Raw genomic sequence first — 7,890 nt, 5'->3', positions numbered from 1 at the left:
AAAACTCCACCCGAGTGGTGAGCAACCCTCCCACTCGGGGGCTTAGCTGCAGTCCAGTACTCGCCTAAGTTTGAAAAATCCTACCGAGTGGTGAGAAACCCTCCCACTCGGGGCTTAGCTGCAGTCCAGTACTCGCCTAAGTTTGAAAAATCCTACCGAGTGGCGAGCAACCCTCCCACTCGGAGGCTTAGCTGCAGTCCAGTACTCGCCTAAGTTTGAAACGCATCCCTATCCACAAGGACGACGAGGTGCAGGTCGACTGCAAGCTTCTCCTCAGAGCTACGCCACAAGTATAACGTACGCTCCATCCCTATCCGCAAGGACGACGAGGTGTAGGTCGATTGCATCATTCTCTTCGGAGCTGCGCCACTATTACAATGTGCGCTCCATCCTCATTCGCAAGGACGACGAGGTGCAGGTCGACTGCAACCTCCTCTTCGGAGCTGCGCCACAAATACAATGTGCACTCCATCCTCATCCGCAAGGACGACGAGGTGCAGGTCGACTGCAACCTCCTCCTCGGAGCTGCGCCACAAGTATAACGTGCGCTCCATCCTCATCCGCAAGGACGACGAGGTGCAGGTCGACTGGAACGTCCTCCTCAAAGCTGCATCTCAAGTACAAAAAAATATTCCGAGTGAAGAATAAGTTCCACTCGAAGGAAAACACAAGCATATTCAGAAATAAACCAAGTTCAGATAAATCCTAAGGTTCCGGACCACGGATTAAAGTACTCGGGCATCCAGCCCGAAGGAGTTTTAACGGTTACAAAATCACTCGGCATTCCGAGGCAAATTTAAGGTGAGGCATGAAAGTTTGTTCACTCCGCAAGAGGAGGACTAGCAGGCCCGACGAACTCGTCCAGGTCGATTCCATCAGCAATCCGAGTGGCAGCAGCAATGAAGGTCTCCATGAAAGACTGGAAGTCATGCTTCTTGGTATTGGCAACCCTGATTGCCGCCAGCTTCTCTTCCCGCGCTTCCTTGCAGTGGACACGAACCAAAGACAGAACCACATCAGCGCCGCACCTAGCAGAAGACTTCTTCCATTCTTGCACTCGGCCAGGAATCTCATTAAGTCGAGTCATCAGAGACTCGAGGTCATTCTGGAGCGTTGCCCTTGGCCAGAGTACTGTGTCGATCCGCGACATTGCGACCTTCAATCGAGCAAGATAGTCGACAACACCAGCAACACGAGATTCCAATCGGAGTACATTCATGGTAGCCTCGTCTTTCACTGGAGAATGGATGGGGTCCAAGCTTGTCTCAACTCGCCCAGTCTCTTCCTCGAAGTTCCGGCAAAATTCTGCACGCACAATTCAAAGATGAGTCAGTGGTTGTATGTCGAGTCGACAGTAACAAGTCAGTCGGGCCGGAGAAAATACCTTCAAGCATGACGAACAGTGTTGTAGGGTGGAACCCTAAGTGAAGATCTTTCATGAATTGGAGGGGGGATCCCCAAGAACAAGATGAACACAAGAGAGAAAACAAGAGGAACACTCAAGAACAAGTCCAATCACACATCCACTAGACCAACAAACACACAAGATCCACAAGGTACATGAACAATCAAAGGGAAACAAGATACATGGTAGAGTTCATCCCAAATCCTATGAAGGAGATGAGGGCTTGATGATCTAGGTAGATCCTTCCCTCAAGGGGTTTTTGAATCCCTAGGGATCTTCTCCAATGGAGGTCTTGTACTCCAATGGAGTCTTCTCTCTCAAGAGGAATCCCACAAGGGAAGGTACATGAGCTAAGCTCTATGATTTGTGTCTATTCTTAGCTATCCTAGAAAGGAGGTGGAGGTGGTCTATTTATAGTCTAAGCCACGAAGGGGTAAGTGGGAAAGGGATACATGGCCAAAGGCCCGCGGCTGCGCACACAGGCGGGGCGGTAGTACCGGACATCGGGCGGTAGTACCGCTTGTAGGCGGTAGTACCGCTTGGTGTGGGCGGTAGTACCGCTCATCCCGGACTTGGCTGATCCGCTTCTTCAGACTTCTCTTCCATGCTTCCCTCGCGGATGGTGTAGGTGTTCCTTGGCGCTTGCACTCCTTCTCGACGTCCGTAGCGTTCCGACAATACCTATGCATGCACACGAGAGGGGTGTCAAGTAGTATACCATCCTCGAAGGGGTCAAGTGAACACGTGTAAAGGAGATGATTCACCTTTATGTGTGTGAAGTAGATGTCGCACGTGTCACTTGCCAAATGGACTCTTGACATGGTGATGTCCGTAGGATGCTCCGCATCAAACAGCTTCTTGGCAAGACCTCCCAGATAATTCTCCAGATCGTCCCTCTTGCGAGCAATGCCTTCCATCTTCTCGTTCAGATTGTTCTTGTCCTTCTTCAGGCGAGTCGCTTCCTTATTGGCTTCATCAAGGGCAGTTTTCAGCTTGGCGTTTTCTTCCTCCAGTTTGCCGATTGAAGCTAGCTTCTGTTCGGCGAGTGCAGTTTTCTCGTCAGCTGCCTTCTGTGCGGCCGCAAGATCTTGGTCCTTTTTTGCCAGAGCTTGGTTCATTTTCTCTGAAAGAAACAACGCTCGGTTCAGAAAAAGCAAAATAAAATCCGGTTCAGGGACAAATCAGTCGGCAAGTTTTCTCTTACCAGCAGCTTCATCCTTGACCTTCTGCAGATTTGTCTTGGCCAGTTCCAGATCGAGGTTGAGTTGAATCTGTTTCATCTCCAATTCAGCAAAACGAGCTCCGAGTTCACAAGATTTCTGTAATCAAGAGACAGTCAATCGACAGATGGAAAGATTAGTTACTACAGAACAACGGTCTGATAAATTCAAGTTGTTTTCAGACCATAGTCGACTGCCCGCATTCCACCACGGTCTCGGGGACTACACCCAGTGGGTGCACTTAGCATGCCCCCACTGGTTCGGATTCCACTCGACATGGTCCGTCCAGACAGAGTGGAAAATTTAGCTTCTCAGACCACAGTCGACTACCCGCAGTCAACTATGGTCTCGGGGACTACACCCAGTGGGTGCACTCAGCGTGCCCCCACTAGTTCAAAGATCCAATCGAAACAACCTAGTCGACTCAAGATACAAGTTTGCTCAGTGGCAAATCAAAACACCCAGTGGGTGTACGAATGCGAAACGCAGGCATATGAAAAGATTCTTCAAAGAAAGTTTTCAGGTAGCATATCCTAACAGAACAAGCTAAAAGAGTCAGTCGGCAATCTGCTAACCTGGACGTTGCACTGGAGAGCGGAGCTGGCGTCATAAGCAGCTTGGCTGGCTTCCTGCACCATCTTCATCTTCTCCATCATAATGCCCGCCTGGAGTATAGCCTCTTTGGCGGCACCCACCTGGTCCTCTGGGACGTGATGTGCAGCAAAAAGTGAAGGTGGATTGGCCGGAGTCTGCGCGGCTGACGCTGATGGCTGAGCACTCGACAGTGGTATGGTGAAGGTGACAGAAGTCCGATTGGCATCCCCGACCTCCTGGATTACCGGTTCCGCCACCGGCGTCGACTGAGGCATCTTGCCAGCGGACGTTTTACTGCTTCTTCTTCCCAAGGGCCTCTGTGGCTCGTCCTCGTCGTCGTCTGGGAGATCAATGATGTTGGGAGGAGCTGTAAAAAGATCAGTCGCCAAAAATTCATCCTCGTTGGTTATACCGCAGTTCAATCGACAAAACAAAGACAAGATCACGAAGGTGATACCTGGGTTGGAGGTGAATGCATCTTCCATGTCCTCATCCTCATTTTTGTAAGCAGAAGTCCCAGAGGTAGCAGCACTGCTAGTTTCAAGATTCGTTCGGTCAAACCAAGGAAAAAATAGACAACACAGAACTTCGGGTAAAAATGAAGACAAGACACTCACGCAGAGGCAACAGGGATGTCGATTTTGATTTTGGGCAGAGCCTTCCGAGGCTTCTGCGTTACAACCTTGGACTGCTTCGGGGCCTTTTCAGTCGGCGCCGGAGAAGACGTCCGAGGACGCTTTGACGACTGCCCAGTCTGAACAGTCGCTTTGTCGCGGGCGCTTGCCGGATCGTGAGTGAGCTTGGATCGCCTTTCCCTACGGGGAGGTGAGTCGACCTCTTCTTCATCACTCGGGTCGGAGCTCTCCTCGTCCCCTTCACCATCGGAATGCCACTCGCCGCTCTCGCCTCCGCTCGCCTCCCCCTCCGGGTCCTGCTCCTGCTCTCCGTTGGGCATTGAATACATCTCAGTAAGAGCCTAGAAGACAACAAACAAGACAAAAGTTAGTCGGTTGACTACAAGAAGTTACATGATAAATCAAGATAACACTCAGCAATTCAGAGTTGGACCTTGTCTGTTTCGTACGAGTTGTCGAGTGGAGGGACTCTCCTGGCCCCCCTGGGGTTATCTTTGTTGCCAGTGATACCCCTCAACCACTTCTCCACCGTATCCTCGTCGACTTCTTCTGGATGGATCCGAGTGGAATCTTCAATACCCGAATACATCCACATCGGGTGGTCACGGGCTTGGAGCGGCTGAATGCGTCGTCTGAGGAAGACTTCCAACAGATCCATGCCGGTCACGCCATCACGGATGAGCTGGACCACTCGCTCGACCAGCACCTTCACCTCTGCTTTCTCCCCCGGGGTCACTTTCAAGGCGGAGGGCTTCTCTACTCGAGCCATGGAAAAGGGGGAAGTCCAGTCGACTGACCTGGAGTCGGCTGGTCTTTGCAGTAAAGCCAGGTCGACTGCCACCCTCGGACTGACTCGGGAAGGATTATGGCTAGGAAAGAGCTCTTACCCCTCATTTGGATCCCAAGGCCCCCACACATCTGGATCACTTTTGTCCTCTCATCACTCGGATTAACTTTTTTGACCGACTCGGAGCGACACGTGAAAATGTGCTTGAAGAGGCCCCAGTGTGGTCGACAACCCAAGAAATTCTTGCACATAGACACGAAAGCGGCAAGATACACGATGGTGTTGGGGGAAAAGTGATGAATTTGTGCTCCAAAGAAATTCAAGAAAGCTCGGAAAAAAGGATGAGGAGGCAAAGAAAACCCGCGGTCTACGTGAGTGGCGAGGAGGACGCACTCACCCTCCTGCGGTCGAGGCTCAGTCTCGTCCGTCGGGAGCCTCGCGGATCCATGGGGGATCAATCCCTCCTCGGCCAGATCGTCGATGTCATCCTGGCGAATCGTCGACCGGATCCAATCGCCCTGGATCCAGCCGCGCGGCAGACCGGACCTCGAGGAAGATCCGCCCCGGTTGGACTTCTTCCCCTTCGCCTTCATCGTCGCCTTCTTCGCGCACTCCGAAGCCACCGTCTTCTCCTTCCCCATTGCAGCGGACAAAGCTCGAACGGAGCAGCGGCGCCGGGGTAGGAGCGGATGCGGTGGAGAAAACAGAGAAGGAAGAGGAACAATGGGAACGCATTGTTCAAAACCCTGGACCGACGCCTTATATGAGGTTGCTTCCGAGTGACTGACCTGTGGACCCGGGCGATCTTATCAAATCCCGCAACAGTCGCGCAAGCGATACGTGGCGAAAAAGGCGGCGCGGAAATCGAGGCGGCCCTGCCTTATCCAGCCCGATTGCTGCGGCCTCCTCCGCCCCGCGCGCTTCCCAAAAATTCGAATCCCGCGAGATCCGCGGGCAACAGAGCAACCTGTCAGACGGAAGATTTTCTCCATATCAACGCTCGAAGCTTTTCAGTAAAAGTTCACTCGACAAAACCAAGAATGGATCAAGGCAACTGAAAAAGAAGTTGGTGTCACTGTGTTGATTCATTGATCCCAACAGGACAGTTCCGAAGCGCGGAAGTTGAATCGGGAATATTTTCAACTCCTTCTCCACTCAAACCCTGAACCATTCGGGGGCTAATGATGAAGCCATGTACCTAGGGTAGGGTCATAGACCTGACCTAGACACCCTCCCCAAGGACATCACCCTAAAGCCAGAAGCATTCGAAGGGTATCATCATCCACTCGACCAGAAACATTCCGCTCGGGAGAACCAATGTCACTCGACCGTAACAGAAACCACTCGACGTACAGAAGATCTAAAGTCAGTCTGCACAGCAATGGTCGGGCGTTTACTCATAGACTTAATTATCATTTATATCGCTTTATTACGGACGTTACCTGTAACGCTTCCTCTTTATGAACATTAAACCCTGTGTAACGGAGGGGAGCTGGGGTCCTGGCGCACTCTATATAAGCCACCCCCTCCTCTGGGACAAAGGTTCGCACCTAAATCACACACGCATAATCCAGTCGACCGCCTCCGGGCTCCGAGACGTAGGGCTATTACTTCCTCCACGAAGGGCCTGAACTCGTAAAACTCGTGTGTACAACTTCGCCATAGCTAGGATCTTGCCTCCTCATACCTACCCCCCCATTCTACTGTCAGTCTTAGATCCACGACAAAAGGATTGTTAAAAACTCCGAGGAAGCACCGAGAGGCTATTGGATATACTCTTGATGATCTTAAGGGCATTAGTCCCACTCTCTGTCAGCATAAGATTAATATGGAACCTGATGCTAAACTCGTTGTTGATCATCAATGATGATTAAATCCCAGATGAAAGAAGTGGTAAGAACTAAAATATTAAAGCTTCTGGAAGCGGGTATAATTTATCCCATATCTGATAGTAGATGGGTAAGTCCTGCTCATTGTGTCCCTAAAAAGGGAGGTATAACCGTGGTTCCTAATGATAAAAATGAAATTATCCCACAAAGAATTGTGACTGGCTATAGGATGGTAATTGATTTTAGAAAATTAAATAAGGCTACTAGAAAAGATCATTACCCTATGCCTTTCATTGATCAAATGCTAGAAAGACTATCTAAGCACACACACGTTTGTTTTCTTGATGGATATTTTGGTTTCTCTCAAATACCTGTTTCACAACCAGATCAAGAGAAAACCACTACTTGTCCTTTTGGAACTTATGCTTATAGATGTATGCCTTTTGGTTTATGCAATGCACCTGCTACCTTTCAAAGATGTATGACTCCTATATTCTTTGACTTTTGTGAAAAGATTGTTGAGGTTTTCATGGATGATTTCTCCCTTTACGGAACTTCTTTTGATGATTGCTTAAGCAACCTTGACCGAGTTTTGCAGAGATGTGAGAAAACTAACCTTGTCTTGAATTGGGAGGAGTGCCACTTTATGGTGAGTGAAGGTATTGTCTTAGGGCACAAAATTTCTGAGCGAGGTATTGAGGTGGATAAAGCTATAGTCGATGCAATTGAGAAAATGCGGTGTCTCAAAGACATTAAAGGTATTTGAAGTTTCCTTGGTCATGTCGGTTTCTGTAGGAGGTTTATTATAGATTTCCCTAAAATTTCCAGGCCTCTTACTATTCTTTCACAAAAGGATGTTCCATTTGTTTTTGATGACGACTATGTAGAAGCCTTTGAAACACTTAAGAAAGCCTTAAATTCCGCACCTATTGTTCAACCACCTGATTGAACTTGCCTTTTGAAATTATGTGTGATGCTAGTGATTATGTTGTTGGTGTTGTTCGAGGACAAAGAGTTGATAAAAAAATAAATGTTATCCATTATGCTAGTAAAACTCTAGACAGTGCTCAAAGAAATTGTGCTAGTACTGCGAAGGAATTTTTAGCGGTTGTGTTTGCTTGTGATAAATTCAGATCTTACATAGTTGATTCTAAAGTAATTGTTCACACTGATCATGCTGCTATTAAATACCTTATGGAAAGAAAGATGCTAAACCTAGACTCATTAGGTGGGTTATTTTGCTACAAGAATTTGACTTACACATCACTGATAGGAAAGGAGCTGAGAACCCCGTACCTGATAACTTGTCTAGGTTAGAAAATATCCTTGATGACCCACTACCTATTGATGATAGCTTTCCTGATGAACAACTAGCTGTCATAAATACTTCTCATAATACTCCTTAGTATGCTGACTATGC

The sequence above is a fragment of the Triticum aestivum genome, chromosome 6D, assembly GCF_018294505.1.
Source record: "Triticum aestivum cultivar Chinese Spring chromosome 6D, IWGSC CS RefSeq v2.1, whole genome shotgun sequence".
NCBI classification, from domain to species: Eukaryota; Viridiplantae; Streptophyta; class Magnoliopsida; order Poales; family Poaceae; genus Triticum; species Triticum aestivum.
The sequence above is the reverse complement of the archived record's forward strand: the minus strand, read 5'-3'. Positions refer to the sequence as shown.